Raw genomic sequence first — 23,512 nt, 5'->3', positions numbered from 1 at the left:
TCTTATCTCTAGTAGAACCAGAGTTACGAGACTCTAAAGTTGGGTGTGACGCTATTTCTATGGCATGTTTTTGAATATTTCGCTTAATTTCTCGGCCTCTGTTTGACGCAACCCCAAACCTTTGGTATAGTAGGATGGGGGACAAATTGGACTATAACATACTCAAAGGACATCCCCATATCTCTAGTAGAAACAGAGTTACGAGCCTGCAAAGTATAGTCTAAAGCATTTCCTATGGAGGGGTTTGTTTCTTTACGTTTTGCTTAAGTACTCGGCCCCTGTTTGTCGCAGCCCAAAGTATTTAGTATGGTTAGATGGGGGGCAAATTGGACTATATTATACTCAAAGGACATCGTCTTATCATTAGTAGAACCAGAGTTACGAGACTCTAAAGTTGGGTGTGACGCTATTTCTATGGCATGTTTTTGAATATTTCGCTTAATTTCTCGGCCCCTGTTTGACGCAACCCGAAACCTTTGGTATAGTAGGATGGGGGACAAATTGGACTATAATATACTCAAAGGACATCCCCGTATCTCTAGTAGAAACAGAGTTACGAGCCTGCAAAATATAGTCTAAAGCATTTCCTATGGAGGGGTTTGTTTCTTTACGTTTTGCTTAAGTACTCGGCCTCTGTTTGTCGCAGCCCAAAGTATTTAGTATGGTTAGATGGGGGGCAAATTGGACTATATTATACTCAAAGGACATCGTCTTATCATTAGTAGAACCAGAGTTACGAGACTCTAAAGTTGGGTGTGACGCTATTTCTATGGCATGTTTTTGAATATTTCGCTTAATTTCTCGGCCCCTGTTTGACGCAACCCGAAACCTTTGGTATAGTAGGATGGGGACAAATTGGACTATAACATACTCAAAGGACATCCCCGTATCTCTAGTAGAAACAGAGTTACGAGCCTGCAAAATATAGTCTAAAGCATTTCCTATGGAGGGGTTTGTTTCTTTACGTTTTGCTTAAGTACTCGGCCCCTGTTTGTCGCAGCCCAAAGTATTTAGTATGGTTAGATGGGGGGCAAATTGGACTATATTATACTCAAAGAACATCCTCTTATCTCTAGTAGAACCAGAGTTACGAGACTCTAAAGTTGGGTGTGACGCTATTTCTATGGCATGTTTTTGAATATTTCGCTTAATTTCTCGGCCTCTGTTTGACGCAACCCCAAACCTTTGGTATAGTAGGATGGGGGACAAATTGGACTATAACATACTCAAAGGACATCCCCGTATCTCTAGTAGAAACAGAGTTACGAGCCTGCAAAATATAGTCTAAAGCATTTCCTATGGAGGGGTTTGTTTCTTTACGTTTTGCTTAAGTACTCGGCCCCTGTTTGTCGCAGCCCAAAGTATTTAGTATGGTTAGATGGGGGGCAAATTGGACTATATTATACTCAAAGAACGTCCTCTTATCTCTAGTAGAACCAGAGTTACGAGACTCTAAAGTTGGGTGTGACGCTATTTCTATGGCATGTTTTTGAACATTTCGCTTAATTTCTCGGCCCCTGTTTGACGCAACCCCAAACCTTTGGTATAGTAGGATGGGGGACAAATTGGACTATAACATACTCAAAGGACATCCCCGTATCTCTAGTAGAAACAGAGTTACGAGCCTGCAAAATATAGTCTAAAGCATTTCCTATGGAGGGGTTTGTTTCTTTAGGTTTTGCTTAAGTACTCGGCCCCTGTTTGTCGCAGCCCAAAGTATTTAGTATGGTTAGATGGGGGGCAAATTGGACTATATTATACTCAAAGAACGTCCTCTTATCTCTAGTAGAACCAGAGTTACGAGACTCTAAAGTTGGGTATGACGCTATTTCTATGGCATGTTTTTGAATATTTCGCTTAATTTCTCGGCCTCTGTTTGACGCAACCCCAAACCTTTGGTATAGTAGGATGGGGGACAAATTGGACTATAACATACTCAAAGGACATCCCCGTATCTCTAGTAGAAACAGAGTTACGAGCCTGCAAAGTATAGTCTAAAGCATTTCCTATGGAGGGGTTTGTTTCTTTACGTTTTGCTTAAGTACTCGGCCCCTGTTTGTCGCAGCCCAAAGTTTTTAGTATGGTTAGATGGGGGGCAAATTGGACTATATTATACTCAAAGGACATCCTCTTATCTCTAGTAGAAACAGAGTTACGAGACTCTAAAGTTGGGTGTGACGCTATTCCTATGGCATGTTTTTGAATATTTCGCTTAATTTCTCGGCCCCTGTTTGACGCAACCCCAAACCTTTGGTATAGTGGGATGGGGGACAAATTGGACTATAACATACTCAAAGGACATCCCCGTATCTCTAGTAGAAACAGAGTTACGAGCCTGCAAAGTATAGTCTAAAGCATTTCCTATGGAGGGGTTTGTTTCTTTACGTTTTGCTTAAGTACTCGGCCCCTGTTTGTCGCAGCCCAAAGTATTTAGTATGGTTAGATGGGGGGCAAATTGGACTATATTATACTCAAAGGACATCGTCTTATCATTAGTAGAACCAGAGTTACGAGACTCTAAAGTTGGGTGTGACGCTATTTCTATGGCATGTTTTTGAATATTTCGCTTAATTTCTCGGCCCCTGTTTGACGCAACCCGAAACCTTTGGTATAGTAGGTTGGGGGACAAATTGGACTATAACATACTCAAAGGACATCCCCGTATCTCTAGTAGAAACAGAGTTACGAGCCTGCAAAATATAGTCTAAAGCATTTCCTATGGAGGGGTTTGTTTCTTTACGTTTTGCTTAAGTACTCGGCCCCTGTTTGTCGCAGCCCAAAGTATTTAGTATGGTTAGATGGGGGGCAAATTGGACTATATTATACTCAAAGAACATCCTCTTATCTCTAGTAGAACCAGAGTTACGAGACTCTAAAGTTGGGTGTGACGCTATTTCTATGGCATGTTTTTGAATATTTCGCTTAATTTCTCGGCCTCTGTTTGACGCAACCCCAAACCTTTGGTATAGTAGGATGGGGGACAAATTGGACTATAACATACTCAAAGGACATCCCCGTATCTCTAGTAGAAACAGAGTTACGAGCCTGCAAAATATAGTCTAAAGCATTTCCTATGGAGGGGTTTGTTTCTTTACGTTTTGCTTAAGTACTCGGCCCCTGTTTGTCGCAGCCCAAAGTATTTAGTATGGTTAGATGGGGGGCAAATTGGACTATATTATACTCAAAGAACGTCCTCTTATCTCTAGTAGAACCAGAGTTACGAGACTCTAAAGTTGGGTGTGACGCTATTTCTATGGCATGTTTTTGAATATTTCGCTTAATTTCTCGGCCTCTGTTTGACGCAACCCCAAACCTTTGGTATAGTAGGATGGGGGACAAATTGGACTATAACATACTCAAAGGACATCCCCATATCTCTAGTAGAAACAGAGTTACGAGCCTGCAAAGTATAGTCTAAAGCATTTCCTATGGAGGGGTTTGTTTCTTTACGTTTTGCTTAAGTACTCGGCCCCTGTTTGTCGCAGCCCAAAGTATTTAGTATGGTTAGATGGGGGGCAAATTGGACTATATTATACTCAAAGGACATCGTCTTATCATTAGTAGAACCAGAGTTACGAGACTCTAAAGTTGGGTGTGACGCTATTTCTATGGCATGTTTTTGAATATTTCGCTTAATTTCTCGGCCCCTGTTTGACGCAACCCGAAACCTTTGGTATAGTAGGATGGGGGACAAATTGGACTATAATATACTCAAAGGACATCCCCGTATCTCTAGTAGAAACAGAGTTACGAGCCTGCAAAATATAGTCTAAAGCATTTCCTATGGAGGGGTTTGTTTCTTTACGTTTTGCTTAAGTACTCGGCCTCTGTTTGTCGCAGCCCAAAGTATTTAGTATGGTTAGATGGGGGGCAAATTGGACTATATTATACTCAAAGGACATCGTCTTATCATTAGTAGAACCAGAGTTACGAGACTCTAAAGTTGGGTGTGACGCTATTTCTATGGCATGTTTTTGAATATTTCGCTTAATTTCTCGGCCCCTGTTTGACGCAACCCGAAACCTTTGGTATAGTAGGATGGGGGACAAATTGGACTATAACATACTCAAAGGACATCCCCGTATCTCTAGTAGAAACAGAGTTACGAGCCTGCAAAATATAGTCTAAAGCATTTCCTATGGAGGGGTTTGTTTCTTTACGTTTTGCTTAAGTACTCGGCCCCTGTTTGTCGCAGCCCAAAGTATTTAGTATGGTTAGATGGGGGGCAAATTGGACTATATTATACTCAAAGAACATCCTCTTATCTCTAGTAGAACCAGAGTTACGAGACTCTAAAGTTGGGTGTGACGCTATTTCTATGGCATGTTTTTGAATATTTCGCTTAATTTCTCGGCCTCTGTTTGACGCAACCCCAAACCTTTGGTATAGTAGGATGGGGGACAAATTGGACTATAACATACTCAAAGGACATCCCCGTATCTCTAGTAGAAACAGAGTTACGAGCCTGCAAAATATAGTCTAAAGCATTTCCTATGGAGGGGTTTGTTTCTTTACGTTTTGCTTAAGTACTCGGCCCCTGTTTGTCGCAGCCCAAAGTATTTAGTATGGTTAGATGGGGGGCAAATTGGACTATATTATACTCAAAGAACGTCCTCTTATCTCTAGTAGAACCAGAGTTACGAGACTCTAAAGTTGGGTGTGACGCTATTTCTATGGCATGTTTTTGAACATTTCGCTTAATTTCTCGGCCCCTGTTTGACGCAACCCCAAACCTTTGGTATAGTAGGATGGGGGACAAATTGGACTATAACATACTCAAAGGACATCCCCGTATCTCTAGTAGAAACAGAGTTACGAGCCTGCAAAATATAGTCTAAAGCATTTCCTATGGAGGGGTTTGTTTCTTTAGGTTTTGCTTAAGTACTCGGCCCCTGTTTGTCGCAGCCCAAAGTATTTAGTATGGTTAGATGGGGGGCAAATTGGACTATATTATACTCAAAGAACGTCCTCTTATCTCTAGTAGAACCAGAGTTACGAGACTCTAAAGTTGGGTATGACGCTATTTCTATGGCATGTTTTTGAATATTTCGCTTAATTTCTCGGCCTCTGTTTGACGCAACCCCAAACCTTTGGTATAGTAGGATGGGGGACAAATTGGACTATAACATACTCAAAGGACATCCCCGTATCTCTAGTAGAAACAGAGTTACGAGCCTGCAAAGTATAGTCTAAAGCATTTCCTATGGAGGGGTTTGTTTCTTTACGTTTTGCTTAAGTACTCGGCCCCTGTTTGTCGCAGCCCAAAGTTTTTAGTATGGTTAGATGGGGGGCAAATTGGACTATATTATACTCAAAGGACATCCTCTTATCTCTAGTAGAAACAGAGTTACGAGACTCTAAAGTTGGGTGTGACGCTATTCCTATGGCATGTTTTTGAATATTTCGCTTAATTTCTCGGCCCCTGTTTGACGCAACCCCAAACCTTTGGTATAGTAGGATGGGGGACAAATTGGACTCTAACATACTCAAAGGACATCCCCATATCTCTAGTAGAAACAGAGTTACGAGCCTGCAAAGTATAGTCTAAAGCATTTCCTATGGAGGGGTTTGTTTCTTTACGTTTTGCTTAAGTACTCGGCCCCTGTTTGTCGCAGCCCAAAGTATTTAGTATGGTTAGATGGGGGGCAAATTGGACTATATTATACTCAAAGGACATCGTCTTATCATTAGTAGAACCAGAGTTACGAGACTCTAAAGTTGGGTGTGACGCTATTTCTATGGCATGTTTTTGAATATTTCGCTTAATTTCTCGGCCCCTGTTTGACGCAACCCGAAACCTTTGGTATAGTAGGATGGGGGACAAATTGGACTATAACATACTCAAAGGACATCCCCGTATCTCTAGTAGAAACAGAGTTACGAGCCTGCAAAATATAGTCTAAAGCATTTCCTATGGAGGGGTTTGTTTCTTTACGTTTTGCTTAAGTACTCGGCCCCTGTTTGTCGCAGCCCAAAGTATTTAGTATGGTTAGATGGGGGGCAAATTGGACTATATTATACTCAAAGAACATCCTCTTATCTCTAGTAGAACCAGAGTTACGAGACTCTAAAGTTGGGTGTGACGCTATTTCTATGGCATGTTTTTGAATATTTCGCTTAATTTCTCGGCCTCTGTTTGACGCAACCCCAAACCTTTGGTATAGTAGGATGGGGGACAAATTGGACTATAACATACTCAAAGGACATCCCCGTATCTCTAGTAGAAACAGAGTTACGAGCCTGCAAAATATAGTCTAAAGCATTTCCTATGGAGGGGTTTGTTTCTTTACGTTTTGCTTAAGTACTCGGCCCCTGTTTGTCGCAGCCCAAAGTATTTAGTATGGTTAGATGGGGGGCAAATTGGACTATATTATACTCAAAGAACGTCCTCTTATCTCTAGTAGAACCAGAGTTACGAGACTCTAAAGTTGGGTGTGACGCTATTTCTATGGCATGTTTTTGAACATTTCGCTTAATTTCTCGGCCCCTGTTTGACGCAACCCCAAACCTTTGGTATAGTAGGATGGGGGACAAATTGGACTATAACATACTCAAAGGACATCCCCGTATCTCTAGTAGAAACAGAGTTACGAGCCTGCAAAATATAGTCTAAAGCATTTCCTATGGAGGGGTTTGTTTCTTTAGGTTTTGCTTAAGTACTCGGCCCCTGTTTGTCGCAGCCCAAAGTTTTTAGTATGGTTAGATGGGGGGCAAATTGGACTATATTATACTCAAAGGACATCCTCTTATCTCTAGTAGAAACAGAGTTACGAGACTCTAAAGTTGGGTGTGACGCTATTCCTATGGCATGTTTTTGAATATTTCGCTTAATTTCTCGGCCCCTGTTTGACGCAACCCCAAACCTTTGGTATAGTAGGATGGGGGACAAATTGGACTCTAACATACTCAAAGGACATCCCCATATCTCTAGTAGAAACAGAGTTACGAGCCTGCAAAGTATAGTCTAAAGCATTTCCTATGGAGGGGTTTGTTTCTTTACGTTTTGCTTAAGTACTCGGCCCCTGTTTGTCGCAGCCCAAAGTATTTAGTATGGTTAGATGGGGGGCAAATTGGACTATATTATACTCAAAGGACATCGTCTTATCATTAGTAGAACCAGAGTTACGAGACTCTAAAGTTGGGTGTGACGCTATTTCTATGGCATGTTTTTGAATATTTCGCTTAATTTCTCGGCCCCTGTTTGACGCAACCCGAAACCTTTGGTATAGTAGGATGGGGGACAAATTGGACTATAACATACTCAAAGGACATCCCCGTATCTCTAGTAGAAACAGAGTTACGAGCCTGCAAAATATAGTCTAAAGCATTTCCTATGGAGGGGTTTGTTTCTTTACGTTTTGCTTAAGTACTCGGCCCCTGTTTGTCGCAGCCCAAAGTATTTAGTATGGTTAGATGGGGGGCAAATTGGACTATATTATACTCAAAGAACATCCTCTTATCTCTAGTAGAACCAGAGTTACGAGACTCTAAAGTTGGGTGTGACGCTATTTCTATGGCATGTTTTTGAATATTTCGCTTAATTTCTCGGCCTCTGTTTGACGCAACCCCAAACCTTTGGTATAGTAGGATGGGGGACAAATTGGACTATAACATACTCAAAGGACATCCCCGTATCTCTAGTAGAAACAGAGTTACGAGCCTGCAAAATATAGTCTAAAGCATTACCTATGGAGGGGTTTGTTTCTTTACGTTTTGCTTAAGTACTCGGCCCCTGTTTGTCGCAGCCCAAAGTATTTAGTATGGTTAGATGGGGGGCAAATTGGACTATATTATACTCAAAGAACGTCCTCTTATCTCTAGTAGAACCAGAGTTACGAGACTCTAAAGTTGGGTGTGACGCTATTTCTATGGCATGTTTTTGAACATTTCGCTTAATTTCTCGGCCCCTGTTTGACGCAACCCCAAACCTTTGGTATAGTAGGATGGGGGACAAATTGGACTATAACATACTCAAAGGACATCCCCGTATCTCTAGTAGAAACAGAGTTACGAGCCTGCAAAGTATAGTCTAAAGCATTTCCTATGGAGGGGTTTGTTTCTTTACGTTTTGCTTAAGTACTCGGCCCCTGTTTGTCGCAGCCCAAAGTATTTAAAATGGTTAGATGGGGGGCAAATTGGACTATATTATACTCAAAGGACATCCTCTTATCTCTAGTAGAACCAGAGTTACGAGACTCTAAATTTGGGTGTGACGCTATTTCTATGGCATGTTTTTGAATATTTCGCTTAATTTCTCGGCCCCTGTTTGACGCAACCCCAATTCTTTGGTAAAGTAGGATGGGGGACAAATTGGACTATAACATATTCAAAGGACATCCGCGTATCTCTAGTAGAAACAGAGTTACGAGCCTGCAAAGTATAGTCTAATGCATTTCCTATGGTGGGGTTTGTTTCTTTACGTTTTGCTTAAATACTCGGCCCCTGTTTGTCGCAGCCCAAAGTTTTTAGTATGGTTAGATGGATGACAAATTGGACTATATTATACTCAAAGGACTTCCCCTTATCTTTAGTAGAACCAGAGTTACGAGACTAAATTTGGGTGTGACGCTATTTCTATGGCATGTTTTTGAACATTTCGCTTAATTTCTCGGCCCCTGTTTGACGCAACCCCAAACCTTTGGTATAGTAGGATGGGGGACAAATTGGACTATAACATACTCAAAGGACATCCCCGTATCTCTAGTAGAAACAGAGTTACGAGCCTGCAAAGTATAGTCTAAAGCATTTCCTATGGAGGGGTTTGTTTCTTTACGTTTTGCTTAAGTACTCGGCCCCTGTTTGTCGCAGCCCAAAGTTTTTAGTATGGTTAGATGGGGGGCAAATTGGACTATATTATACTCAAAGGACATCCTCTTATCTCTAGTAGAAAGAGAGTTACGAGACTCTAAAGTTGGGTGTGACGCTATTCCTATGGCATGTTTTTGAATATTTCGCTTAATTTCTCGGCCCCTGTTTGACGCAACCCCAAACCTTTGGTATAGTGGGATGGGGGACAAATTGGACTATAACATACTCAAAGGACATCCCCGTATCTCTAGTAGAAACAGAGTTACGAGCCTGCAAAGTATAGTCTAAAGCATTTCCTATGGAGGGGTTTGTTTCTTTACGTTTTGCTTAAGTACTCGGCCCCTGTTTGTCGCAGCCCAAAGTATTTAGTATGGTTAGATGGGGGGCAAATTGGACTATATTATACTCAAAGGACATCGTCTTATCATTAGTAGAACCAGAGTTACGAGACTCTAAAGTTGGGTGTGACGCTATTTCTATGGCATGTTTTTGAATATTTCGCTTAATTTCTCGGCCCCTGTTTGACGCAACCCGAAACCTTTGGTATAGTAGGATGGGGGACAAATTGGACTATAACATACTCAAAGGACATCCCCGTATCTCTAGTAGAAACAGAGTTACGAGCCTGCAAAATATAGTCTAAAGCATTTCCTATGGAGGGGTTTGTTTCTTTACGTTTTGCTTAAGTACTCGGCCCCTGTTTGTCGCAGCCCAAAGTATTTAGTATGGTTAGATGGGGGGCAAATTGGACTATATTATACTCAAAGAACATCCTCTTATCTCTAGTAGAACCAGAGTTACGAGACTCTAAAGTTGGGTGTGACGCTATTTCTATGGCATGTTTTTGAATATTTCGCTTAATTTCTCGGCCTCTGTTTGACGCAACCCCAAACCTTTGGTATAGTAGGATGGGGGACAAATTGGACTATAACATACTCAAAGGACATCCCCGTATCTCTAGTAGAAACAGAGTTACGAGCCTGCAAAATATAGTCTAAAGCATTTCCTATGGAGGGGTTTGTTTCTTTACGTTTTGCTTAAGTACTCGGCCCCTGTTTGTCGCAGCCCAAAGTATTTAGTATGGTTAGATGGGGGGCAAATTGGACTATATTATACTCAAAGAACGTCCTCTTATCTCTAGTAGAACCAGAGTTACGAGACTCTAAAGTTGGGTGTGACGCTATTTCTATGGCATGTTTTTGAACATTTCGCTTAATTTCTCGGCCCCTGTTTGACGCAACCCCAAACCTTTGGTATAGTAGGATGGGGGACAAATTGGACTATAACATACTCAAAGGACATCCCCGTATCTCTAGTAGAAACAGAGTTACGAGCCTGCAAAGTATAGTCTAAAGCATTTCCTATGGAGGGGTTTGTTTCTTTACGTTTTGCTTAAGTACTCGGCCCCTGTTTGTCGCAGCCCAAAGTATTTAAAATGGTTAGATGGGGGGCAAATTGGACTATATTATACTCAAAGGACATCCTCTTATCTCTAGTAGAACCAGAGTTACGAGACTCTAAATTTGGGTGTGACGCTATTTCTATGGCATGTTTTTGAATATTTCGCTTAATTTCTCGGCCCCTGTTTGACGCAACCCCAATTCTTTGGTAAAGTAGGATGGGGGACAAATTGGACTATAACATATTCAAAGGACATCCGCGTATCTCTAGTAGAAACAGAGTTACGAGCCTGCAAAGTATAGTCTAATGCATTTCCTATGGTGGGGTTTGTTTCTTTACGTTTTGCTTAAATACTCGGCCCCTGTTTGTCGCAGCCCAAAGTTTTTAGTATGGTTAGATGGATGACAAATTGGACTATATTATACTCAAAGGACTTCCCCTTATCTTTAGTAGAACCAGAGTTACGAGACTAAATTTGGGTGTGACGCTATTTCTATGGCATGTTTTTGAACATTTCGCTTAATTTCTCGGCCCCTGTTTGACGCAACCCCAAACCTTTGGTATAGTAGGATGGGGGACAAATTGGACTATAACATACTCAAAGGACATCCCCGTATCTCTAGTAGAAACAGAGTTACGAGCCTGCAAAGTATAGTCTAAAGCATTTCCTATGGAGGGGTTTGTTTCTTTACGTTTTGCTTAAGTACTCGGCCCCTGTTTGTCGCAGCCCAAAGTTTTTAGTATGGTTAGATGGGGGGCAAATTGGACTATATTATACTCAAAGGACATCCTCTTATCTCTAGTAGAAAGAGAGTTACGAGACTCTAAAGTTGGGTGTGACGCTATTCCTATGGCATGTTTTTGAATATTTCGCTTAATTTCTCGGCCCCTGTTTGACGCAACCCCAAACCTTTGGTATAGTGGGATGGGGGACAAATTGGACTATAACATACTCAAAGGACATCCCCGTATCTCTAGTAGAAACAGAGTTACGAGCCTGCAAAGTATAGTCTAAAGCATTTCCTATGGAGGGGTTTGTTTCTTTACGTTTTGCTTAAGTACTCGGCCCCTGTTTGTCGCAGCCCAAAGTATTTAGTATGGTTAGATGGGGGGCAAATTGGACTATATTATACTCAAAGGACATCGTCTTATCATTAGTAGAACCAGAGTTACGAGACTCTAAAGTTGGGTGTGACGCTATTTCTATGGCATGTTTTTGAATATTTCGCTTAATTTCTCGGCCCCTGTTTGACGCAACCCGAAACCTTTGGTATAGTAGGATGGGGGACAAATTGGACTATAACATACTCAAAGGACATCCCCGTATCTCTAGTAGAAACAGAGTTACGAGCCTGCAAAATATAGTCTAAAGCATTTCCTATGGAGGGGTTTGTTTCTTTACGTTTTGCTTAAGTACTCGGCCCCTGTTTGTCGCAGCCCAAAGTATTTAGTATGGTTAGATGGGGGGCAAATTGGACTATATTATACTCAAAGAACATCCTCTTATCTCTAGTAGAACCAGAGTTACGAGACTCTAAAGTTGGGTGTGACGCTATTTCTATGGCATGTTTTTGAATATTTCGCTTAATTTCTCGGCCTCTGTTTGACGCAACCCCAAACCTTTGGTATAGTAGGATGGGGGACAAATTGGACTATAACATACTCAAAGGACATCCCCGTATCTCTAGTAGAAACAGAGTTACGAGCCTGCAAAATATAGTCTAAAGCATTTCCTATGGAGGGGTTTGTTTCTTTACGTTTTGCTTAAGTACTCGGCCCCTGTTTGTCGCAGCCCAAAGTTTTTAGTATGGTTAGATGGGGGGCAAATTGGACTATATTATACTCAAAGGACATCCTCTTATCTCTAGTAGAACCAGAGTTACGAGACTCTAAATTTGGGTGTGACGCTATTTCTATGGCATGTTTTTGAACATTTCGCTTAATTTCTCGGCCCCTGTTTGACGCAACCCCAAACCTTTGGTATAGTAGGATGGGGGACAAATTGGACTATAACATACTCAAAGGACATCCCCGTATCTCTAGTAGAAACAGAGTTACGAGCCTGCAAAGTATAGTCTAAAGCATTTCCTATGGAGGGGTTTGTTTCTTTACGTTTTGCTTAAGTACTCGGCCCCTGTTTGTCGCAGCCCAAAGTTTTTAGTATGGTTAGATGGGGGGCAAATTGGACTATATTATACTCAAAGGACATCCTCTTATCTCTAGTAGAAACAGAGTTACGAGACTCTAAAGTTGGGTGTGACGCTATTCCTATGGCATGTTTTTGAATATTTCGCTTAATTTCTCGGCCCCTGTTTGACGCAACCCCAAACCTTTGGTATAGTAGGATGGGGGACAAATTGGACTATAACATACTCAAAGGACATCCCCATATCTCTAGTAGAAACAGAGTTACGAGCCTGCAAAGTATAGTCTAAAGCATTTCCTATGGAGGGGTTTGTTTCTTTACGTTTTGCTCAAGTACTCGGCCCCTGTTTGTCGCAGCCCAAAGTATTTAGTATGGTTAGATGGGGGGCAAATTGGACTATATTATACTCAAAGGACATCGTCTTATCATTAGTAGAACCAGAGTTACGAGACTCTAAAGTTGGGTGTGACGCTATTTCTATGGCATGTTTTTGAATATTTCGCTTAATTTCTCGGCCCCTGTTTGACGCAACCCGAAACCTTTGGTATAGTAGGATGGGGGACAAATTGGACTATAACATACTCAAAGGACATCCCCGTATCTCTAGTAGAAACAGAGTTACGAGCCTGCAAAATATAGTCTAAAGCATTTCCTATGGAGGGGTTTGTTTCTTTACGTTTTGCTTAAGTACTCGGCCTCTGTTTGTCGCAGCCCAAAGTATTTAGTATGGTTAGATGGGGGGCAAATTGGACTATATTATACTCAAAGGACATCGTCTTATCATTAGTAGAACCAGAGTTACGAGACTCTAAAGTTGGGTGTGACGCTATTTCTATGGCATGTTTTTCAATATTTCGCTTAATTTCTCGGCCCCTGTTTGACGCAACCCGAAACCTTTGGTATAGTAGGATGGGGGACAAATTGGACTATAACATACTCAAAGGACATCCCCGTATCTCTAGTAGAAACAGAGTTACGAGCCTGCAAAATATAGTCTAAAGCATTTCCTATGGAGGGGTTTGTTTCTTTACGTTTTGCTTAAGTACTCGGCCCCTGTTTGTCGCAGCCCAAAGTATTTAGTATGGTTAGATGGGGGGCAAATTGGACTATATTATACTCAAAGAACGTCCTCTTATCTCTAGTAGAACCAGAGTTACGAGACTCTAAAGTTGGGTGTGACGCTATTTCTATGGCATGTTTTTGAATATTTCGCTTAATTTCTCGGCCTCTGTTTGACGCAACCCCAAACCTTTGGTATAGTAGGATGGGGGACAAATTGGACTATAACATACTCAAAGGACATCCCCGTATCTCTAGTAGAAACAGAGTTACGAGCCTGCAAAATATAGTCTAAAGCATTTCCTATGGAGGGGTTTGTTTCTTTACGTTTTGCTTAAGTACTCGGCCCCTGTTTGTCGCAGCCCAAAGTTTTTAGTATGGTTAGATGGGGGGCAAATTGGACTATATTATACTCAAAGGACATCCTCTTATCTCTAGTAGAACCAGAGTTACGAGACTCTAAATTTGGGTGTGACGCTATTTCTATGGCATGTTTTTGAACATTTCGCTTAATTTCTCGGCCCCTGTTTGACGCAACCCCAAACCTTTGGTATAGTAGGATGGGGGACAAATTGGACTATAACATACTCAAAGGACATCCCCGTATCTCTAGTAGAAACAGAGTTACGAGCCTGCAAAGTATAGTCTAAAGCATTTCCTATGGAGGGGTTTGTTTCTTTACGTTTTGCTTAAGTACTCGGCCCCTGTTTGTCGCAGCCCAAAGTATTTAAAATGGTTAGATGGGGGGCAAATTGGACTATATTATACTCAAAGGACATCCTCTTATCTCTAGTAGAACCAGAGTTACGAGACTCTAAATTTGGGTGTGACGCTATTTCTATGGCATGTTTTTGAATATTTCGCTTAATTTCTCGGCCCCTGTTTGACGCAACCCCAATTCTTTGGTAAAGTAGGATGGGGGACAAATTGGACTATAACATATTCAAAGGACATCCGCGTATCTCTAGTAGAAACAGAGTTACGAGCCTGCAAAGTATAGTCTAATGCATTTCCTATGGTGGGGTTTGTTTCTTTACGTTTTGCTTAAATACTCGGCCCCTGTTTGTCGCAGCCCAAAGTTTTTAGTATGGTTAGATGGATGACAAATTGGACTATATTATACTCAAAGGACTTCCCCTTATCTTTAGTAGAACCAGAGTTACGAGACTAAATTTGGGTGTGACGCTATTTCTATGGCATGTTTTTGAACATTTCGCTTAATTTCTCGGCCCCTGTTTGACGCAACCCCAAACCTTTGGTATAGTAGGATGGGGGACAAATTGGACTATAACATACTCAAAGGACATCCCCGTATCTCTAGTAGAAACAGAGTTACGAGCCTGCAAAGTATAGTCTAAAGCATTTCCTATGGAGGGGTTTGTTTCTTTACGTTTTGCTTAAGTACTCGGCCCCTGTTTGTCGCAGCCCAAAGTTTTTAGTATGGTTAGATGGGGGGCAAATTGGACTATATTATACTCAAAGGACATCCTCTTATCTCTAGTAGAAAGAGAGTTACGAGACTCTAAAGTTGGGTGTGACGCTATTCCTATGGCATGTTTTTGAATATTTCGCTTAATTTCTCGGCCCCTGTTTGACGCAACCCCAAACCTTTGGTATAGTGGGATGGGGGACAAATTGGACTATAACATACTCAAAGGACATCCCCGTATCTCTAGTAGAAACAGAGTTACGAGCCTGCAAAGTATAGTCTAAAGCATTTCCTATGGAGGGGTTTGTTTCTTTACGTTTTGCTTAAGTACTCGGCCCCTGTTTGTCGCAGCCCAAAGTATTTAGTATGGTTAGATGGGGGGCAAATTGGACTATATTATACTCAAAGGACATCGTCTTATCATTAGTAGAACCAGAGTTACGAGACTCTAAAGTTGGGTGTGACGCTATTTCTATGGCATGTTTTTGAATATTTCGCTTAATTTCTCGGCCCCTGTTTGACGCAACCCGAAACCTTTGGTATAGTAGGATGAGGGACAAATTGGACTATAACATACTCAAAGGACATCCCCGTATCTCTAGTAGAAACAGAGTTACGAGCCTGCAAAATATAGTCTAAAGCATTTCCTATGGAGGGGTTTGTTTCTTTACGTTTTGCTTAAGTACTCGGCCCCTGTTTGTCGCAGCCCAAAGTATTTAGTATGGTTAGATGGGGGGCAAATTGGACTATATTATACTCAAAGAACATCCTCTTATCTCTAGTAGAACCAGAGTTACGAGACTCTAAAGTTGGGTGTGACGCTATTTCTATGGCATGTTTTTGAATATTTCGCTTAATTTCTCGGCCTCTGTTTGACGCAACCCCAAACCTTTGGTATAGTAGGATGGGGGACAAATTGGACTATAACATACTCAAAGGACATCCCCGTATCTCTAGTAGAAACAGAGTTACGAGCCTGCAAAATATAGTCTAAAGCATTTCCTATGGAGGGGTTTGTTTCTTTACGTTTTGCTTAAGTACTCGGCCCCTGTTTGTCGCAGCCCAAAGTATTTAGTATGGTTAGATGGGGGGCAAATTGGACTATATTATACTCAAAGAACGTCCTCTTATCTCTAGTAGAACCAGAGTTACGAGACTCTAAAGTTGGGTGTGACGCTATTTCTATGGCATGTTTTTGAATATTTCGCTTAATTTCTCGGCCTCTGTTTGACGCAACCCCAAACCTTTGGTATAGTTGGATGGGGGACAAATTGGACTATAACATACTCAAAGGACATCCCCGTATCTCTAGTAGAAACAGAGTTACGAGCCTGCAAAGTATAGTCTAAAGCATTTCCTATGGAGGGGTTTGTTTCTTTACGTTTTGCTTAAGTACTCGGCCCCTGTTTGTCGCAGCCCAAAGTTTTTAGTATGGTTAGATGGGGGGCAAATTGGACTATATTATACTCAAAGGACATCCTCTTATCTCTAGTAGAACCAGAGTTACGAGACTCTAAATTTGGGTGTGACGCTATTTCTATGGCATGTTTTTGAACATTTCGCTTAATTTCTCGGCCCCTGTTTGACGCAACCCCAAACCTTTGGTATAGTAGGATGGGGGACAAATTGGACTATAACATACTCAAAGGACATCCCCGTATCTCTAGTAGAAACAGAGTTACGAGCCTGCAAAGTATAGTCTAAAGCATTTCCTATGGAGGGGTTTGTTTCTTTACGTTTTGCTTAAGTACTCGGCCCCTGTTTGTCGCAGCCCAAAGTTTTTAGTATGGTTAGATGGGGGGCAAATTGTACTATATTATACTCAAAGGACATCCTCTTATCTCTAGTAGAAAGAGAGTTACGAGACTCTAAAGTTGGGTGTGACGCTATTCCTATGGCATGTTTTTGAATATTTCGCTTAATTTCTCGGCCCCTGTTTGACGCAACCCCAAACCTTTGGTATAGTGGGATGGGGGACAAATTGGACTATAACATACTCAAAGGACATCCCCGAATCTCTAGTAGAAACAGAGTTACGAGCCTGCAAAGTATAGTCTAAAGCATTTCCTATGGAGGGGTTTGTTTCTTTACGTTTTGCTTAAGTACTCGGCCCCTGTTTGTCGCAGCCCAAAGTATTTAGTATGGTTAGATGGGGGGCAAATTGGACTATATTATACTCAAAGGACATCGTCTTATCATTAGTAGAACCAGAGTTACGAGACTCTAAAGTTGGGTGTGACGCTATTTCTATGGCATGTTTTTGAATATTTCGCTTAATTTCTCGGCCCCTGTTTGACGCAACCCGAAACCTTTGGTATAGTAGGATGGGGGACAAATTGGACTATAACATACTCAAAGGACATCCCCGTATCTCTAGTAGAAACAGAGTTACGAGCCTGCAAAATATAGTCTAAAGCATTTCCTATGGAGGGGTTTGTTTCTTTACGTTTTGCTTAAGTACTCGGCCCCTGTTTGTCGCAGCCCAAAGTATTTAGTATGGTTAGATGGGGGGCAAATTGGACTATATTATACTCAAAGAACATCCTCTTATCTCTAGTAGAACCAGAGTTACGAGACTCTAAAGTTGGGTGTGACGCTATTTCTATGGCATGTTTTTGAATATTTCGCTTAATTTCTCGGCCTCTGTTTGACGCAACCCCAAACCTTTGGTATAGTAGGATGGGGGACAAATTGGACTATAACATACTCAAAGGACATCCCCGTATCTCTAGTAGAAACAGAGTTACGAGCCTGCAAAATATAGTCTAAAGCATTTCCTATGGAGGGGTTTGTTTCTTTACGTTTTGCTTAAGTACTCGGCCCCTGTTTGTCGCAGCCCAAAGTATTTAGTATGGTTAGATGGGGGGCAAATTGGACTATATTATACTCAAAGAACGTCCTCTTATCTCTAGTAGAACCAGAGTTACGAGACTCTAAAGTTGGGTGTGACGCTATTTCTATGGCATGTTTTTGAATATTTCGCTTAATTTCTCGGCCTCTGTTTGACGCAACCCCAAACCTTTGGTATAGTAGGATGGGGGACAAATTGGACTATAACATACTCAAAGGACATCCCCGTATCTCTAGTAGAAACAGAGTTACGAGCCTGCAAAGTATAGTCTAAAGCATTTCCTATGGAGGGGTTTGTTTCTTTACGTTTTGCTTAAGTACTCGGCCCCTGTTTGTCGCAGCCCAAAGTTTTTAGTATGGTTAGATGGGGGGCAAATTGGACTATATTATACTCAAAGGACATCCTCTTATCTCTAGTAGAAAGAGAGTTACGAGACTCTAAAGTTGGGTGTGACGCTATTCCTATGGCATGTTTTTGAATATTTCGCTTAATTTCTCGGCCCCTGTTTGACGCAACCCCAAACCTTTGGTATAGTGGGATGGGGGACAAATTGGACTATAACATACTCAAAGGACATCCCCGTATCTCTAGTAGAAACAGAGTTACGAGCCTGCAAAGTATAGTCTAAAGCATTTCCTATGGAGGGGTTTGTTTCTTTACGTTTTGCTTAAGTACTCGGCCCCTGTTTGTCGCAGCCCAAAGTATTTAGTATGGTTAGATGGGGGGCAAATTGGACTATATTATACTCAAAGGACATCGTCTTATCATTAGTAGAACCAGAGTTACGAGACTCTAAAGTTGGGTGTGACGCTATTTCTATGGCATGTTTTTGAATATTTCGCTTAATTTCTCGGCCCCTGTTTGACGCAACCCGAAACCTTTGGTATAGTAGGATGGGGGACAAATTGGACTATAACATACTCAAAGGACATCCCCGTATCTCTAGTAGAAACAGAGTTACGAGCCTGCAAAATATAGTCTAAAGCATTTCCTATGGAGGGGTTTGTTTCTTTACGTTTTGCTTAAGTACTCGGCCCCTGTTTGTCGCAGCCCAAAGTATTTAGTATGGTTAGATGGGGGGCAAATTGGACTATATTATACTCAAAGAACATCCTCTTATCTCTAGTAGAACCAGAGTTAAGAGACTCTAAAGTTGGGTGTGACGCTATTTCTATGGCATGTTTTTGAATATTTCGCTTAATTTCTCGGCCTCTGTTTGACGCAACCCCAAACCTTTGGTATAGTAGGATGGGGGACAAATTGGACTATAACATACTCAAAGGACATCCCCGTATCTCTAGTAGAAACAGAGTTAAGAGCCTGCAAAATATAGTCTAAAGCATTTCCTATGGAGGGGTTTGTTTCTTTACGTTTTGCTTAAGTACTCGGCCCCTGTTTGTCGCAGCCCAAAGTATTTAGTATGGTTAGATGGGGGGCAAATTGGACTATATTATACTCAAAGAACGTCCTCTTATCTCTAGTAGAACCAGAGTTACGAGACTCTAAAGTTGGGTGTGACGCTATTTCTATGGCATGTTTTTGAATATTTCGCTTAATTTCTCGGCCTCTGTTTGACGCAACCCCAAACCTTTGGTATAGTAGGATGGGGGACAAATTGGACTATAACATACTCAAAGGACATCCCCGTATCTCTAGTAGAAACAGAGTTACGAGCCTGCAAAGTATAGTCTAAAGCATTTCCTATGGAGGGGTTTGTTTCTTTACGTTTTGCTTAAGTACTCGGCCCCTGTTTGTCGCAGCCCAAAGTTTTTAGTATGGTTAGATGGGGGGCAAATTGGACTATATTATACTCAAAGGACATCCTCTTATCTCTAGTAGAAAGAGAGTTACGAGACTCTAAAGTTGGGTGTGACGCTATTCCTATGGCATGTTTTTGAATATTTCGCTTAATTTCTCGGCCCCTGTTTGACGCAACCCCAAACCTTTGGTATAGTGGGATGGGGGACAAATTGGACTATAACATACTCAAAGGACATCCCCGTATCTCTAGTAGAAACAGAGTTACGAGCCTGCAAAGTATAGTCTAAAGCATTTCCTATGGAGGGGTTTGTTTCTTTACGTTTTGCTTAAGTACTCGGCCCCTGTTTGTCGCAGCCCAAAGTATTTAGTATGGTTAGATGGGGGGCAAATTGGACTATATTATACTCAAAGGACATCCTCTTATCTCTAGTAGAACCAGAGTTACGAGACTCTAAATTTGGGTGTGACGCTATTTCTATGGCATGTTTTTGAACATTTCGCTTAATTTCTCGGCCCCTGTTTGACGCAACCCCAAACCTTTGGTATAGTAGGATGGGGGACAAATTGGACTATAACATACTCAAAGGACATCCCCGTATCTCTAGTAGAAACAGAGTTACGAGCCTGCAAAGTATAGTCTAAAGCATTTCCTATGTGTTATAATGTATACTTTTTATACTTTTTATTTATTTATGTAAACAGTAGGCTAGTCTATTTTATACTCTCTTATCTTATCTAATAGCAGACACAAGGGGGTCAGAGTCCCTTAAGAGTTTATCTGTAGACTTGATTGAATTTGTGAACGACAGTTACATTATGACGCTCAAGAAATAAAGTTCATTTATTACTGAAGTAACCTGTATTATTTAACATGGTGATAGAGGTGGGATATTAGTACCACACCCGAGAAGTACCATCGATAACTCATCATGACGTCCTTTAAAAGTCCTGCACAGTTTGTTCCCGGACCCGATCCAGCCTCCGCTTGGCGAGAATATAAAGACGCCTTCGAGATATATTACGATGCGGCGAAACTGGAAGCGGAAACAATTAAGACGCAAAGAGCAACCTTCCTTCATATACTTGGGCCTGCAGGACGACGGATTTATAATACATTGAAGATCGACGAACAAGACAACGCTCGTACGATAAAAGTAATATTAAAGGCTTTCGACAAACATTATGCTCCTCAGAAGAATCTCGCCTATTTACGCTATGTACTCTTCATCACAAAACAAGCGGACCATCAATCTTTTGACGATTTCCTCACAGACCTTAAAACGAAGGCACAAGACTGCGAATTTGCGGAACTGACGGACTCAATAATCACAACGCTGATCGTAACAAGTATAAGAAAAGAATCCCTGCGCAAATCTCTATTGGCTGAACCTAATCTGGATCTCGAAAAAGCTACCAAACTAGCTCAAGCTGAAGAAATGGCAACCTCGTACGCGGAAGCTATGTCAACTGACTCACGACAGTCAAATACCACCCGCACTCCAGCAACAAACGTTGACGCCATACAACACCAGAGACTTAACTCGCGGCGCGGACGCTTTCAACCAAGACAAACGTTCTCGAACTCAAAGGTCAACCAACACCGGTCCAACTTTCAACGACATGAACCGGGACGACAACACACCTTTTACCACAATCGGCCCTTTCCGGCGAATAATCAAGCAGCAGCTTCATCTCAAAATAATAGGAGACCTAGCTGTCGTTACTGCGGACATCCGCATGAGCCAAATCGCTGTCCTGCTCGCAACACTACATGTCTTAAGTGCTCTGCGCCCGGCCATTGGGCTACCGTGTGTCGTTCTACCAATGAGTTACAAGCAAGCGGCAACGGGCATATGATAGAGGACGTCCAAGGACAAGATTACTACGATCATACCGATATGCAAGAGGAGGTACAAAGACAAGATTACTACGCTTACAACGCTTCTCATCAACCAGAATCTCCCAATCAGTATTTCAACTACTGCTTAACCCTGACCGCGCAATCATCTAATCAACTGAAGGTTTATGCTTTGCCGATGACAAAATCATGTGTTATTCAAGATAAAGAAGACGAAATATATGACGAACTATATATTTTCGACGAGCCAATGCTTTTCAAGCTAGATACGGGCTCCCAAGTCAACATCATTACGCAAACAATGTACCAGAAGTTACCACATCGTCCCTTACTCCGTAAGCCAGAATTTACAGTTACTGCTTACTCAGGCCACACCGTACCTATAGCCGGCATTGTAGACTTACCATGCGCTTCCTACAATGCGAGGTCCACGTACCCATTTTACGTGACAACAGAAGAACGTACGCCCATACTAGGCGCAAAGGCCTCCATATCACTCGGATTAATCCAGCATCATAGATATCCACTGGGACCGCGACCACCGCAATTCATTCACGCACTTACTCCAAGTCAACCCTCGACGACCATGACGAACGGAGAAGAGCATCACACGGAAAACTTAGCATCGCAAGAACTGGGTTTCACTTTCGAGCAGCTGACTCAACAATATTCGGTAGCGTTTGACTCCATAGGGAAACTTCCGGGACAATACTCAATCGAACTTCGACCACATGTTACCCCATCTATATCAGCAGCTCACCAGATCCCATATGCTTACAGACAAGCGGTTAAAAAGGAACTGGACAGAATGTTACAGTACGGTATCATTGTTCCAGTTCATGAACCATCAGAGTGGGTACACCCAATGGTGGTTGTACCTAAAAATGACAAGGATGTCAGAATATGCTTGGATCCACGAAAATTGAATTCTGCGGTAAAACGACAACCATATCCACTTCCGACGACTCAGGAGATATTCTCAGAATTGAGTGGCTCACGACTCTTTACAGTACTGGACGTACAAAGTGCTTTTTGGCAGATTCCGCTCACGGAAGAGAGTTCAAGATTATGCACTTTTGCAACACCATTTGGACGTTTCCGTTATACCAGATTACCATACGGTGTAGTCACCGGTACCGAAATCTGTCAACATACGATGCGAACAATCTATCCAGCCACTGAATTTCCAGAAGTCCACATCTCGACGGACGACTTTCTAATCAACTCACCTGACCCGGCAGCTCACAAAAGCACCATCCTAAAAGTACTGGACAGAGCGATTGAAGTCGGACTCTGCTTCGGCTCTAAGAAAGCCCAATTTGCCCTTCCCAGAGTGAAGTTCTTGGGCAATATCCTTACACCAGCAGGAGTAGAAGTGGATCCATCTAAAGTGACAGCAATTTGTTCATTGCCACCTCCTCCTGATAAGGCGGCATTACAAAGTTTTCTGGGGATGATTAACTATGTCGTTCGGTTTTTGCCCAACTCGAATACGGATACCGCGCCGTTAAGAACGCTGCTCAAGAAAGATGTCGTATATCGGTGGGAAGCAGAGCATCAGATCCACTATGACAACCTGAAAAAGCTAGCCACCACAGCACCCATACTAGCTTTTTACAATTCAACGAGACCTATAACACTCTCTGTTGATGCGAGCCAAATAGGAGCCGGAGCAGTCATGCTACAAGATGGGCATCCTGTCGAATATGCGTCCACGTCTTTCACTCCAACACAATCCCGATATGCACAGATTGAAAAAGAGATGCTGGCAATAGTGTTTGCGTGCGAGCACTTTAACTATTATGTCGCAGGCACGAAGATAATTGTACAAACCGACCATAAACCGCTCTTAGCGATAGTTAAAAAACCGTTACACTTGATCTCACCAAGGCTGCAACGTCTAGTTATGAGGCTCTTCAGGTATCAAATGGAATTAATCTACGTGCCAGGAACACAGTTATATATTGCCGATATGCTGTCCAGAGCACCCCAAAGCCTAACCCTAATCGATACCGACAGTTTGGAAGGTCCGAGAGCCGCCGTTTACGCATTAAGCACCTTACCACCACTCGCGCAGGAACGACAGAAGCAAGCTACTGCAAATGATGAAGTCCTTCAAAAGCTCATGCAACTCATTGAGAAAGGATGGCCAGCTTCTCACAAAGCGCTTCCTGCTGAATTAAAACCATATTGGCAATA

The sequence above is a fragment of the Phalangium opilio genome, unplaced genomic scaffold, assembly GCF_054372755.1.
Source record: "Phalangium opilio isolate 3A_F unplaced genomic scaffold, DU_Popi_V2 ptg000026l_1, whole genome shotgun sequence".
Lineage (NCBI taxonomy): Eukaryota > Metazoa > Arthropoda > Arachnida > Opiliones > Phalangiidae > Phalangium > Phalangium opilio.
Note: the sequence above shows the minus strand (reverse complement) of the source record.